Source organism: Dryas octopetala, chromosome 5, assembly GCF_963921425.1.
Source record: "Dryas octopetala chromosome 5, drDryOcto1.1, whole genome shotgun sequence".
NCBI classification, from domain to species: domain Eukaryota; kingdom Viridiplantae; phylum Streptophyta; class Magnoliopsida; order Rosales; family Rosaceae; genus Dryas; species Dryas octopetala.
The window spans coordinates 2,549,093-2,564,783 of record NC_141370.1 but is presented as its reverse complement, the minus strand read 5'-3'; the positions used below and the strand labels follow the sequence as shown (position 1 = coordinate 2,564,783).

The following is a 15,691-nucleotide window of genomic DNA, read 5'->3' as shown; positions in this document are numbered from 1 at the left end:
CCCCACTCCCCTCTATAAATATATCTTTAAAAATCAGAAAAGGGGTTCTGTTCTGAAGTTTTCTTCTATCTTCTTTTAAATTTTCGCAGCCCTAGCAGCCCCTCTCCTTTCCTCTTGCCGCAAACCTAGCAGCCACCCTCTCTCCTGTTTTTCTTGTGCCGCAGCCACCATCTCCCTTCTCTTTATTTTTCCTCCTTTTCTTTTGTGGCCGAACCCCAGCAGCCCCCTTCTATTGTGTTTTCTTTTATTTTGTGCTGAACTGAAGGAGGAAGATCAAGTGAAGCCGCCTAGCAGCAGCCACTTCCAGCAGCCACGCCATCACCATCTTGCTGCCACCTTGCCGAGCACCCTAGCCTCCTTGCCGTGGAGCCCAAGGCCGAGCAGCCCCCCTTGCACACCAACATTGCAGCCGCACTTCCACCTTGCTGTCCCGGCTTGATCTCTCTCCCTCTTATCTTTATTTCCATTATTTTAATTATGCATTGTTTAGTTGTGGATTTAATTATGCATAGTTAAATATTGGGCTAGGGCTAGGATGAAGCCCTAGCATTGCTGTTCATTTTCACTATGGATTATCAATAATTTAATTGTTTATAGGTTGACAAATCTTGGATCTCTGTTTAAATTGACTCTATTTGTTTTGCATCTTTGACTGATCACCTTAGGTTGCATGCATCTAGATTTATGTTGTGAAACTAAACAAGCTCGAAAGGATGATAGTTTCAATAGGCAACAAGTGGGTATCCTAAGATTATATTCATGAGAAAAGAGATCATAGAGGACATATGGTACATTAATTTGGAGCTATGCGCTATGTGTTTGTCACTCTCACAGATCGTAACGACTCTTGCATGGGTAACAGCTGCCTTAGCTTAGAACTAGAGAACATGCAAGTTAACTGGCTAAGGAAGGCCCAAGAAGCTCTTAGTTTATGCACAGTAAGGGGAGTAATTGCTAAAAGTGACTAGCCAAACCTTTTAGTAGATGAACTTTGTCAACATGTTTATATATTGATTGTTAATATCCACTGTAAAGTGAATGATATGCTAGCGGTGGATTCTAACCCCTAGTGTTCTTTATTATTGTTTTACCCGAAATCTTTCAGTTGTCATTTTAAAGTTTGTTATTTCTCTGTTTGTTTAGTTTAGCCTTAAAAACCAATCAAAACCCCCCATTTGCGTGTGTGAGTTAGAGTTGAGTTAATTGAATTTAATTGAGTTAATAATCGTACACTAGTACAATTCCCTGTGGGATCGACCTTGTATTTGTAAGCTTTGCTACTTAGCGATTCGTGCACTTGCGAGTTAACCTAGAGCTCAGAAAAGGTTATTTAATTTGCTCTAGGAAAACATATAACAAGTTTTTGGCGCCATTGCCGGGGAGTTGTTATTTGTGTTGATTGCTAGTTTAATTAACTTTAGTTAAGTCATTTTAGTTAGGTTTTATTTTCTGTTTTTATTTTTGGTTCTCACTGATTTCGCTTGTTTCTAAGGTACAATGGAAGAATCAAATTCGAAGATCACTCCTCTTTCACGCGTAGAAGGCCAAAAGGTGTTGAGTGCGTACAAGGGAAGGCCGAGACTCAATTGGACACCATTAAGGATGAGGTCGACTCTTGTGTCGCCGAAAGGAAGTGAATCTGAAGAAGCATACGAAGAGGAGAAATCAGAAGAGGAAGTCGAGGAGACCTTGCAGCCGAATGCATCTCAAATGAGAATACCTTTGAGTGATTATTCGTCTCCAACACTTCTACCTCAACCTACGTGCATTGTTTACTCTCAAGTGGAAGCCGATTTTGAACTTTCAAGTGGGACAATCAAACTTCTTCCATCATTTCATGAGTTAGAAGGAGAGGATCCCTACGTGCATATCAAGGAATTTCATGCAATATGCGAGATTGGCAAGCTGAGGGGGTTGAGCGATGATCAAAGGAAGTTAAGGTTATTTCCATTCTCTCTTAAAGATAAAGCTAAACATTGGTTGTTTTCCTTGCAGGTCGCTTCTATTAGAACATGGGAAGAATTGGCATCCAAGTTTTTGTTGAGGTTCTACCCAGTTAGTAAGACTACCATCATGAGGAAGTAGATCTTAGGGTTTACACAATCAGAGGACGAAGTGTTTCATGAGAGTTGGGAAAGGTATCAAGAGCTTCTGACTTCGTGTCCGCACCATAATTTTGCCCCATGGATGCAGATTGAGTACTTTTATGAGGGTCTGTTGGATCAAGATCGTAATATGGTGGACATGACATGTGGAGGAGCACTGAAAAAGAAGACTTTTGAGGAAGCATGGACACTCTTTGACACATTGGCATTGAGTTCACAGCAGTGGAATAGACGGAAAAGAGTGGAAAAGAAATCAGCTATGGAAGCTGAGATGTCTGAGCTTAAGCAGATGATGCAGGTTCTGATGGCAAATCAGGAAGCTAGGCCATCACATGGAGAGTCATGTTTCGAGGTTGAAAGAGTTCAAGCTAGACCGAGTGTACAGTCCCCAGTTGAGCAGCGAAGTACTTATTTGGAGGACATGATTGCTACATTAGCCCAGAGTACAACTTCGATGTCTAATGATACTAAGACGTTTATGAATAAGACTGAGGAGCAGTTGAGTGTCACATCTAAAGCTATCTCGAATTTGGAAGCCCAATTGGAACAAGTGACTTTGACCTTGGACAAAGTGGTAAAGGGTGCACCAATTCAGGATAAGGCCGAAGCAATCACTACTTTGAGAAGTGGGAAAGTGATTGACAACAAAGTGGGCATTACTCAAGAGGATAATCCAAGTAATGAGGATGAAGTTGAGATGCTAGATCCGAAAAAGTGGAACAGTACAAGAGGGATAAAGTTAAGGTTAAGGATGAGGAAGAGGAGGAAAGAAAGAAGCAAGAAAAGCACATTGCTACACGTGCTAGCAAGAAGGCCGAGATTACTTCCTCTATTCCAAGAGCTCCGTTGCCTTTCCCTCAACGTCAAAGGAAGCAGAGTAAGGACGAGCAAGCTAAGGAAATTTTGGAGATGTTTAAGAAAGTGGAAATTAACATTCCTTTGCTGGATGCCATTCAGCAGATTCCTAAGTATGCCAAGTTTTTGAAGGAATTGTGCACACACAAGAGGAAATTCAAAGAGCATGAGCAGGTGTGTCTGAGTGAAGAAGTCAGTGCGGTTTTGCAGAGGAAGCTGCCACCAAAGTTGAAAGACCCTGGCAGTTTTACGATTCCATGTTTGGTTGGGGATCACAAGTTTGAGAAGGCATTGCTGGATTTGGGAGCAAGTATTAATTTGATGCCGTATTCAGTTTTCGCACAGTTGGGCATAGGAGATCTTAAACCTACTAGTGTTACTCTTCAATTGGCAGATCGTTCAGTAAAGGTTCCAAAAGGTGTGGTTGAAGATGTGCTGGTTCGGGTTGCAGATTTGAGCATGCCCGCTGATTTTATCATTCTTGAAATGGAGGATACCTCAATTAGAGGAAATGAGCTACCGATCATATTGGGAAGACCGTTCATGGCCACAGCGAACACCAAGATTGATGTGAGTAATGGGAAGTTGACAATGTCTGTACTTGGTGAAACAGTTGAGTTTTATGTTTTCGGTGCAATGAAGTATCCAAAGGAGGAGGATGATTGCCTAAGGATTGATAGTTTGGACCCATTGATTGAGGAAGTGTGCGAAACTAGTCTTGCAGAAGATACATTGGAGGTTGCTTTGGGAGCACCAGAGACCAGTGAGTTGGATGAAAACGTGGAAACAACTCCTACACGTTTGGAAGGCAACCGACCTCTCAGAAATAAGTGGTTCAACCAGTTTGAAATGTTAGTACCCATTAATCATAAGACACTTCCTTCTATTGAGCAAGCACCTAAGTTGGAGCTGAAACCGTTACTGGAGCACTTGAAATATGCATTTTTGGGAGAAAATGAGACCTTGCCTGTGATTATTGCAGCTAATTTGAGTGCAGGCGAGGAAGAAAGACTTTTGAGAGTTCTGAAGGAAAATCGGTTGGCATTGGGATGGACCATAGCCGATATCAAGGGAATCTCACCCACAGTATGTATGCATATAATTTTACTTGAGGAGGAATCTAGGCCTACTCGTGATGCCCAAAGAAGACTGAATCCAACTCTGAAGGAAGTTGTGCGTAATGAGGTAATCAAATTGTTGGATGTTGGTATTATTTATCCTATCAGTGATTCGAAGTGGGTTAGTCCTGTTCAAGTGGTGCCAAAGAAAAGTGGTATTACTGTGGTGAAGAATGAGCATAATGAGTTGGTTCCCCAAAGGACGCAAACCGGTTGGCGTGTTTGTATTGACTATCGGAAGCTTAACACCACAACAAGGAAGGATCATTTTCCTTTGCCATTCATTGACCAGATGTTGGAAAGATTGGCTGGCCATAGTCACTATTGCTTTTTGGATGGGTACAGTGGGTACAATCAGATTGCTATTACACCCGACGATCAAGAGAAGACCACGTTCACATGTCCATTTGGTACGTTTGCTTATAGGAGGATGCCATTCGGATTGTGCAATGCGCCCGCAACATTTCAGAGATGCATGATGTCTATTTTCTCTGACATGGTGGAATGAATCATTGAGGTATTTATGGATGATTTTTCTGTTTTTGGTTCGTCTTTTGATGCATGTCTGGATAATTTGTCTTTAGTTCTGAAAAGATGTCAAGAAGACAATCTAGTGCTTAATTGGGAGAAATGTCACTTCATGGTTCAACAAGGGATAGTATTGGGTCATGTGATTTCAAAGGAGGGCATACAAGTTGATAAGGCCAAGATTGATGTGATACAGAGATTGCCGCCTCCATCGAGTGTTAAGGAAGTAAGAAGTTTCCTAGGCCATGCTGAGTTTTATAGGAGGTTCATTAAGGACTTTTCTAAGATTTCTAGGCCTTTGTGCACCTTATTGCAAAAAGAGGTGAATTTCGAGTTTAATGAGGATTGCTTGGTTGCATTTAACAAGTTGAAGAAGCTACTCACTTCTGCTCCAATCATTATGCCACCTGATTGGAACCTGCCGTTTGAGCTCATGTGTGATGCAAGTGACTATGCTGTTGGAGCAGTTTTGGGTCAGAGAGTTGATAAGCTGCCACATGTGATTTATTATGCAAGCAGGACTCTGAATGATGCGCAGTTGAACTATTCTACTACAGAGAAGGAGTTGCTTGCGGTGATCTTTGCCTTGGAGAAATTTAGAAGTTATTTGATTGGGTATAAGATCACCATCTACACGGATCATGCCGCTCTCAAGTATCTGCTGAATAAGAAAGATGCCAAGCCAAGGTTGATTATATGGACTCTGTTGCTACAGGAATTTGATATTGAGATCAAGGATAAGAAAGGTTGTGAGAATGTGGTAGCAGACCATTTGAGTAGACTCGTCAATGAGGAACAGTCTGAAGAGGACACACTACCGTTACGAGAGTCATTCCCGGACAAGCAGCTTTTTGCCATCTTGACTACTCCATGGTATGCTGACATAGCTAATTATTTAGCAAGTGGAGTGTTGCCCAATGATCTGACACACTACCAAAGGAAGAAGTTTTTGCATGATGTCAGACAATATGTGTGGGATGATCCTTATTTGTACAAATATGGGTCAGATCAGTTGATAAGACGATGTGTACCGGAAATAGAGCAGAGGAATGTCATTGAGATGTGCCATTCTAAAGAATGTGGGGGCCATGGTGGAGGAAATAAGACCGCTTACAAGATTCTTCAAGCAGGTTTCTTTTGGCCCACTATCTTTCATGATTGTCATCAGTTTTATCTCACATGTGACAGATGTCAGAAGATGGGAAATATTTCTGCTCGTGATCAGATGCCACTGAACTTCATGTTGGAAGTCGAAATCTTTGATGTTTGGGGTATAGATTTCATGGGACCATTTCCATCTTCTTTTGGATACGAGTACATTCTGGTGGGAGTTGATTATGTGTCTAAGTGGGTGGAAGCTGTCGCTTGTAGGACTAATGATGCTCGAGTGGTCTTGAATTTCCTTAAGACCAATATCTTTGCACGATTTGGTACCCCAAGAGCAATCATTAGTGATGGGGGGTAGCATTTTTGCAATAAGCTGTTTGAGGCCGTGATGAAGAAGTATAGAATAAGGCATAAAGTGGCTACTCCCTATCATCCGCAGACAAGTGGACAAGTGGAAATATTGAATCGTGAGATCAAGTTCATTTTGGAAAGAACAGTGCTCGCCAATAGGAAGGATTGGTCTACCAAGCTTAATGATGCATTATGGGCTTATCGCACTGCGTACAAGACGCCCATTGGAATGTCTCCATTTCGACTGATCTATGGGAAAGCTTGTCATTTACCAGTTGAGCTGGAGCATAAGGCATATTGGGCGATTAAGAAGTTCAATTTTGATATTCATGCCGCTAGTGAGAAAAGGAAGTTGCAACTTAGTGAGCTGGAAGAAATACGACATTTCGCATATGAGAATGCTAAGTTGTACAAGGAAAGGACCAAGAGGTACCATGATAAGAAGCTACGTCCAAGAGAATTCTTTGTTGGCGAGAAGGTGTTATTATATGATACAAGATTACGTCTCTTCCCGGGCAAGTTGCGTTCAAGATGGACCGGACCATATGAGGTGGTTCGAGTGTTTCCCTATGGTATAGTTGAACTCAAGAATCCAAAGAATGGGAACACATTTAAGGTTAACGGTCATCGTGTGAAGCCTTTCCTTGAACCTGATTTTGAGCTGAACCAAGAGAAAATTGATTTCTAGTACAAGACTAGGTCTGGCTGAAGACGTGAAACTTAGCGCTTCTTGGGAGGCAACCCAAGGGATGGATGACTGATGAGTGTGCATTTTGCATCACTTTATGATACTAATTCCTTAACCTAGAGTGTTAGAACTCGCTATTTTGTGTTTCTTGTATTGTTTTTGTGTTTTCAGGTCAAATGAAGCAGAAATGAGAAAAAGAAGCAAATGGAGCCATTTTGGGACAATTCCTGGTCAAACCAGGAAAACGAGTGAAATCCTGGTCAAATCAGGAAAAGTGCAGAAATCCTAGTCAAATGAGGATTCCTAGTCACACTAGGAAACATCAAGTCCAGAACCATCATTGCGGAGCCAGAAATGTGAAATCCTGATTCAAACAGGAATTCCTGGTCGAACTAGGAAACCTAACCCAACTAGGGAAAGGAGTCCTAGTGACACTAGGAGACCCCAGGGGCAATATGGTCATTACGAGAAGTCGAAATGGATAAGGAATCTCTCATTTTCAAGAAATCCTAGTTGCACCAGGAAATGTTTTTCAAGGTTCCAGAAGCTTCCAGAAGGTGGTGGAAATCCATGGAAATGAATGGAGGGAAGAAATGAATTTGAATTCAAATGGAAATGAGGGGCAAAATGGGAAGTCAAAAGTGGAGGGCCCATGGGCCCTAGGGATGCCGAACCAAGTGGGCCATGCATGCACATGCATGGGCCCAAACCCTAGCAGCCCAAAAGCCACACGCAAGGAGGAAGATGGTAGCCCATGCATGCGCATGCATGCCATGCAAACCCTAGCAAGACAAGGGGCCATGCGCAAGCCCAAGGTGACAAGCCCAAGGTGGAAGCCCATGGAGTGAAACCCTAGCCCATCTTGTGCAAGCTACTGAAGCCCAACATGCAAGCCCAAAGCCCAAGACTACCAGCCCAAACACCATGGAGGGACCCTAGCTAGGCTAGGCGTGAGCCACTCAAGCCCAAAAGGGAGCAGCCCATCACGCCAAGGCCTGATCAGCTAGCCCTAGCTGAAGCCGCAAGGCACTAGGAGAGCAAACCCTAGCCAGCCGCAACTTGCTCTTCCTTGCCTCTCAAGGAAGGCTTCTCCTATTTAAATCCCCTCATTCAGACTTTTAGAGGACATTATTTTCTCTCCTCCTCCAGCCGAAATCACTCTCTTTCTCCCTCCTAGTTTTATTTTGTTGTTTTAGGGTTTTAGTTTCAGACTTTTATTCTTGTAAGGTGAGCCGAATTCAGAGAGAGGTTTAGGAAGAGGGTGGCGTGACAAGTGAGAGGGAAGGACCACCTGCTGCCGCAAGCCCAAGCTCACCTTGCCGTGAGCCAATTGCTTGTGCTAGGTGCCTCCTTCTTCCTCCCTCCTTGCCGCAGCCCCCATTTGTTGCACCTCTGATTTTTGTTTTCCTTTTCCTTCTAGTATCTATTCTTATTGTTGGATCATGTTACTGATTTTATTTAATTAGTTTGCTGTTTTATTTAGTTGTCTCTTTAATTCCTTTATAGCTTTGGTTCTGAAATTATTTAGCTATTTATGTTTATGCAATTTAATTTATGTGATCTCATTTAATTGTGTAGTTGTTCTAGTTGCTTTATGTTTCTGATTTTTAATTAGTGCATGCGTTTAATCTTGTGTGTCTTGCGTTTCTGATTTCATTTAGTTTATGCTTCTAAGTTTGTTTAATTTGTGTTTCTGATTTCCGTTAACAATCATGAATTGGGATTTCATTTATTTGTTGCTGTTTTGTTTCTTTTATTTGTTTTATTTAATTATGTAGGTTAGTTATTCTATCTTGCATGTTAGTCGTAGGTTGATTAATGGACTCGTATGCTTTAACAAATCGTTTATCCGTCTCTTGGTCTGTTAGTTTGATGTTTGCACTTATTAAATTTCCACTATCTATTAAAACCCCCGTCACTAGTTGTTTGCATCCTTTGACTGGCCACCTTAGGGTAATTGCATCTAGTTTATCTGTTAGGTTTAGCTGTGAAATAGTCAAAGACACTAAACCACAAGTAACAAGGGAATAAGGGATTATTCTTGGTAGTGGGGTTGGGCGACCTCTATAAGGAAATAGTCAAAGCTTATATGTTGTGCATGTTTGACGTTCTCATAAAACTTAATGACTCCTGCATGGGTAACAGCTGCCCTAGCTTGAACTAGGGAACATGTAGGTTAACTAGCTAAGGAAGGCCCAAGAAGCTCTTAGTTTATGCATTAGGAGAACAATGGCGAGAAAGTAACTAGCCAAACCTTTTTAGCTGTCAAACTTTAATATGTTGTGTTCAAATTAACTGTCATTAGCCTTGGATGGTTATTGCATGCTTATCTGATTTGAAACTGAAAATTAACATTGCAAGATAGAATAAGGTGTGTGTGTGTGTGGTGATGTGTGCGTGTGTTCCATCTTTCAAAACCCCCCATTTAGTTATTCTAGTGATTAATTGCATTGATTTGTTGTTTATTAACCATTCCCTGTGGGATCGACCTCGTGCTTGTACGCTTTGCTACTGATGCGATTCGTGCACTTGCGAGTAAACTTAGAATGAGATAATTGTTTATTTTGTTCTAAGAAAACACATCAACAAGTTTTTGGCGCCGTTGCCGGGGAATGGTGTCTAATATCAATGAATTGGTGTAATTAGTCATTAGAATTAGGTTATATTAGTTAGATTTCAGTTTTTGCTAATTTTTAGTTTTTAATAAATGCCATGCCTTTATATGCATTCTTTCTACTGATTGTGTGTTTTCTCTTGATTAGGTGTGTTTTATGAACCCTGAACTTGTTGCTAGGTTGGAGAGGCTCAAGGACGAAGCTTTAGGTGCATCACAAGTCAGCCCGCAACCTAGTGCATCAGATTCGAGTAGTGAAGAGACTGAGAGTGTCGACATGGCTGAAGCAAATGAGATAGTGCCGCAGCCCCTGAGCCATTTTTCAGCACCTTCGCTGCCCACTCAACCATCGTGCATTCGGTATGCCACCATAGCCACTGATTTCGAAATCAAGAGTGGTCAGATTCATTTGTTGCCGAGTTACCATGGGCTGAATGGGGAGGATCCGATCCATTTCTTGAAGGAGTTTTCCGGGGTTTGTGAAGCCGCACAATTGAGGGGCCTGAATGCCGATCAGTACCGTTTGAGGATGTTCCCTTTTGCGCTTAAGGACAAGGCAAAGAGGTGGTTGTATTCGCTGCCCAGTGGTTCCATTTCGACATGGGATGATCTTTCGAGCAAGTTTTTGAACAAGTTCTATTCCATTTCCAAGACTAATTCGATTCGGAAGGAGATCCTTGGATTTGTGCAAAAGGCGGACGAACCATTCCATGAGACTTGGGACAGATTCAATGAGTTACTTACTAGCTGCCCACACCATAACTTATCTCCTTGGTATGTGATTTGCTGTTTTTATCAGGGATTATTGGAGAGAGACCAAGCCAAGGTGGATTCGGCATGTGGTGGTGCATTCATGTCCAAAACGGAGGATGAGGCTACAGAATTGTTTGAGTCGCTTTCTTTGAGTTCTCAACAATGGGATTCCAATCGTGCAAGAGGAGGACCAAAGAGAGGGTTATATGAGGTGGCTGATGTGCCAAACACCATGGAGGGACAGATTATGGAAATCAAGACTATGGTGCAGAAGTTATCTTTGGCTCAAGAGAAGATGATGAGTGTGCAAGGACAAGGGGGTGACGTGGAACAAGTGAACCAGGTTGGGAGCTATCCTAGGGTGCCGTATGACCCATATTCCAACACTTACAACCCTGGATGGAAGAACAACCCGAATTTCAGATGGAGCAACAACAATGGACAGCAAGCTAGTGGGAGCACCAACAAGCCGTATGTGCACCCTAATGCCGAGAGGTCTAGTTTGGAGGACAAGATTGCTCAGATTGCTCAAAGCACCACTTCCCTTGCCCAAAGCACCAATGCCTTCATGAACCGTACCGAGCAGCAGATGCAAGCCAATTCGAAGGCTATTGCACACTTGGAGAGTCAAATGGGTCAGATTGCCACTACTTTGGGTCAGAGAGAGAAGGGGAAGTTGCCAAGTCAGCCCATCGTCAACCCGAAGAATGAGGAGCATGTAAATGCTATTTTGACGACTACTGCAAGAAAAAGAGTTAGAGTGGTCAAGACTAAGGAGGTGAAGGAAGTGATTGAGATCAGTGATAGTGAGGAAGAGGAGGATCCAGAAATGATTGAAGAGGAAGCTGATACACGTGTGATTCCCCTCATTCCGGACATTGACATCACCAAATTTCCAGCAACCATGAGGGAATTGAAGTCTATTGAGAAGAAGGTTGAGGAGCAAGGGCATAGTCACAATGTTCCTAGGGAGATTTGTGGTTATCTCTTTGCATCTTTTCCAAGCAAGAAGAAGGATCCAGGCTCGTTGGTCATATCATGCAGCATAGGGGAGCATAAGATCACCAATGCCTTAGTTGACAGTGGTTCAGCTATCAATGTCATGCCGCTGGTTGTGTTCGAGAGGCTTGGATTTAAGGAGGCTGATTTGCAACCATTTGATGTGGACATTCGTTTCGCCAACTCTTCAGCCCAAAAAGCTTGTGGTATGCTTGTGGATGTTTTGGTTAAATGTCGTAAATTACTAATCCCCTCTGATTTCATAGTGCTAGATGTGCCGACAATTCCGGGCGATGTCTCTATTATTCTTGGAAGACCATTTTTGTGCACCTCTAACATGGAGTACAAAGCATTGGAGAGCGCCATGACAATTCGGCACTACACCAAGCGAGAGCTGTATGTGCTCACTTCCGAGATGCCAGAAAACGAGGAGGTCACTTTTTATGGAGAGGAGAAGTCCGAGATGGAGAGCTTCCTCAGTTCGTTCCTAGGGAATGCCGAGAGTAGCAATGGCAAGAGAAAGAGGAAAGGACGTAAGTAAAGGAGATGGCAATGTCAGGCTGAAAACAGAAAAACAAGCGCTTATTGGGAGGCAACCCAAGTTTTTGTTTCGAATAATGGAGGAGAAGTCATTGAGGACCAAGGAGGCCGCGCCTACCCTTGGAGTGTCCACGCTTGCGTACGCAAGTAAACAGTTTCTTTATTTCGCTTCATAAGACAATTTTTCATTTTGGTGTGTTTATTTGGTTTTGGATGTTTGCTATTTCCCGTTTCGCTTAATTTGATCATTCTTGCATTTATTTCATATACATTGAGGGCAATGTATCATTTAAGTGTGGGGGGAAAGGCAATTGTCATTTGTTAGTGTTTTTAGGTTAGAACAAGTGTTTAGAGTGTTTTAAGTGTTTTTGAGCGTTTTTAGAGAAAAAGAAAAAAAAAAAATTTTTTTTAGTGTTTTTAGGTGTTTTTAGGTTAGGAAAAAACTTTTTCTTTTGTTTTTAAACTTAGGGTGTCAAAGCCCACATCAAAATGCACGTTTCATGAGATCTCATTCACCTTAGTGATGGATGTGATTCTTTGGAAGTGTGCGACATTGTTTTAAAAACAAAAAGTTTTTGAGTCATTTTGGGTGTTTCAGGTCGTTTTGAGTCCCCAACTAATTGATTTGAGTGTGCATGATTGTTATGAGCATGTTTTAGTATTGTGTGTATAATTGGTGTTCTTTTCATTCTAATAGTGTTCCATAACATATCTTGCAATTCTATGTCATTTGGCCTTGTTGATATGAATTTAGGTTGTGATTAGCATTACTAATGATTATATGCATAATAGAGTAGACTTGCATGACCTAAGTGAGCTTTTGAGCCCTGTTCTTCAATTCTTGAGTGTTGCGCGCCACTCTGATTCTATCATTGTCATATAAGTCGTTGTTTTGATCTCATTGTCTTTCATTTGGTCATTTGCTTGGAATATGCATAATCTTGAATCAATGAGCTAGAACTCTTTTCTTGTGTACACAAAGCATGCCGTATTTGCATAACTCTTGAGAAATGAATTTAGGCCCTGTTTGTGTACCCCATAGCCTGAAAGTCTACCCACTACATGTTTTATCCTTAGTTACCCATTTTGAGCCTTTTAAAGCCGTTTTATTTGTTACCCCATACCAAACCCTAAGTTTGGGGGTGTACCACCCCTTTCATCCGTTTTACCCTTTTTATGGTGTTGCAAGTTGTGTATATGTTGATCGAGGTAAAAAAGGAGTGAAAATGCATAGCTTATACAAAAATGTGTCAGAGAAGTATGTATGCCGTACCCAAAGAAAAGAAAAAGGAAAGAAATCAAAGAAAAGAGATGGGACGGTTGCAAAAAAAAAAAAAAATGAGCAAAAAGAGTTCAAAGTAAGCTATGAAGTGCAAAGAAGCAAAGTGTACCTCAGAATGTTCTAGTGATGCTTGCAATTCCATAAAATTAGCCTTTGTGTTTCCGTTTCATTTCAATACCCTATCCTAGCCTAAGCCTTCATTATAACCCTATTAAAGCCCTAGCTGATCTCAAGAGTGTGTATTATACTTATGTGGAGTCTATTTAAGAAGGGAGCCTATGGTTATTGATTCTATTTCAAGCATTTGTATTCCTTTCATGAGATCTGTATTTCTTTCTAAAATGTGCCTTTATTTCATGTACATATGTGAGCTAATTGTTTTTGTTACATATTTCCTCTCACATATACTTTTGAGTGCACATATCAACCCATTTCTTGAGTGTTTATCATTGAGAGTATGCCATGGTGAGGATTGGAGTTGAATCTATTATGTATGTATTGATTTAGTTTTGTTTGTCTAATACTTGGATTTGTGTCAAGGATGGGCTATATGACAATAGAGGAGCGAGGTATGTTATTTGAAATGTTATTAGAATTTGAAGAATACCATTTATATGCCTTGCTTTCTTATGTGATTAATGGTTGTGCGCATGAATTCAGTTGTTGGGATGTTAGAGTCAGTCTTGAGTCTTTTCTTTCCTTTATTTGCTCGAGGACTAGCAAAATCTAAGTTTGGGGGTGTGATGAGTGTGCATTTTGCATCACTTTATGATACTAATTCCTTAACCTAGAGTGTTAGAACTCGCTATTTTGTGTTTCTTGTATTGTTTTTGTGTTTTCAGGTCAAATGAAGCAGAAATGAGAAAAAGAAGCAAATGGAGCCATTTTGGGACAATTCCTGGTCAAACCAGGAAAACGAGTGAAATCCTGGTCAAATCAGGAAAAGTGCAGAAATCCTAGTCAAATGAGGATTCCTAGTCACACTAGGAAACATCAAGTCCAGAACCATCATTGCGGAGCCAGAAATGTGAAATCCTGATTCAAACAGGAATTCCTGGTCGAACTAGGAAACCTAACCCAACTAGGGAAAGGAGTCCTAGTGACACTAGGAGACCCCAGGGGCAATATGGTCATTACGAGAAGTCGAAATGGATAAGGAATCTCTCATTTTCAAGAAATCCTAGTTGCACCAGGAAATGTTTTTCAAGGTTCCAGAAGCTTCCAGAAGGTGGTGGAAATCCATGGAAATGAATGGAGGGAAGAAATGAATTTGAATTCAAATGGAAATGAGGGGCAAAATGGGAAGTCAAAAGTGGAGGGCCCATGGGCCCTAGGGATGCCGAACCAAGTGGGCCATGCATGCACATGCATGGGCCCAAACCCTAGCAGCCCAAAAGCCACACGCAAGGAGGAAGATGGTAGCCCATGCATGCGCATGCATGCCATGCAAACCCTAGCAAGACAAGGGGCCATGCGCAAGCCCAAGGTGACAAGCCCAAGGTGGAAGCCCATGGAGTGAAACCCTAGCCCATCTTGTGCAAGCTACTGAAGCCCAACATGCAAGCCCAAAGCCCAAGACTACCAGCCCAAACACCATGGAGGGACCCTAGCTAGGCTAGGCGTGAGCCACTCAAGCCCAAAAGGGAGCAGCCCATCACGCCAAGGCCTGATCAGCTAGCCCTAGCTGAAGCCGCAAGGCACTAGGAGAGCAAACCCTAGCCAGCCGCAACTTGCTCTTCCTTGCCTCTCAAGGAAGGCTTCTCCTATTTAAATCCCCTCATTCAGACTTTTAGAGGACATTATTTTCTCTCCTCCTCCAGCCGAAATCACTTTCTTTCTCCCTCCTAGTTTTATTTTGTTGTTTTAGGGTTTTAGTTTCAGACTTTTATTCTTGTAAGGTGAGCCGAATTCAGAGAGAGGTTTAGGAAGAGGGTGGCGTGACAAGTGAGAGGGAAGGACCACCTGCTGCCGCAAGCCCAAGCTCACCTTGCCGTGAGCCAATTGCTTGTGCTAGGTGCCTCCTTCTTCCTCCCTCCTTGCCGCAGCCCCCATTTGTTGCACCTCTGATTTTTGTTTTCCTTTTCCTTCTAGTATCTATTCTTATTGTTGGATCATGTTACTGATTTTATTTAATTAGTTTGCTGTTTTATTTAGTTGTCTCTTTAATTCCTTTATAGCTTTGGTTCTGAAATTATTTAGCTATTTATGTTTATGCAATTTAATTTATGTGATCTCATTTAATTGTGTAGTTGTTCTAGTTGCTTTATGTTTCTGATTTTTAATTAGTGCATGCGTTTAATCTTGTGTGTCTTGCGTTTCTGATTTCATTTAGTTTATGCTTCTAAGTTTGTTTAATTTGTGTTTCTGATTTCCGTTAACAATCATGAATTGGGATTTCATTTATTTGTTGCTGTTTTGTTTCTTTTATTTGTTTTATTTAATTATGTAGGTTAGTTATTCTATCTTGCATGTTAGTCGTAGGTTGATTAATGGACTCGTATGCTTTAACAAATCGTTTATCCGTCTCTTGGTCTGTTAGTTTGATGTTTGCACTTATTAAATTTCCACTATCTATTAAAACCCCCGTCACTAGTTGTTTGCATCCTTTGACTGGCCACCTTAGGGTAATTGCATCTAGTTTATCTGTTAGGTTTAGCTGTGAAATAGTCAAAGACACTAAACCACAAGTAACAAGGGAATAAGGGATTATTCTTGGTAGTGGGGTTGGGCGACCTCTATAAGGAAATAGTC

The 15,691-nt window shown here is 41.6% G+C and overlaps 1 non-coding gene across 1 annotated transcript; it reads right to left on the bottom strand.

Annotated features, from left to right (window-relative positions):
* Window positions 1–10,024: 10,024 nt before the first annotated feature.
* LOC147283545 (small nucleolar RNA R71) lies at window positions 10,025–10,131 on the bottom strand. Its single transcript, XR_015122717.1, has one exon. It is a non-coding gene; the product is annotated as a small nucleolar RNA R71 (small nucleolar RNA).
* Between the last annotated feature and the right edge of the window lie 5,560 nt (window positions 10,132–15,691).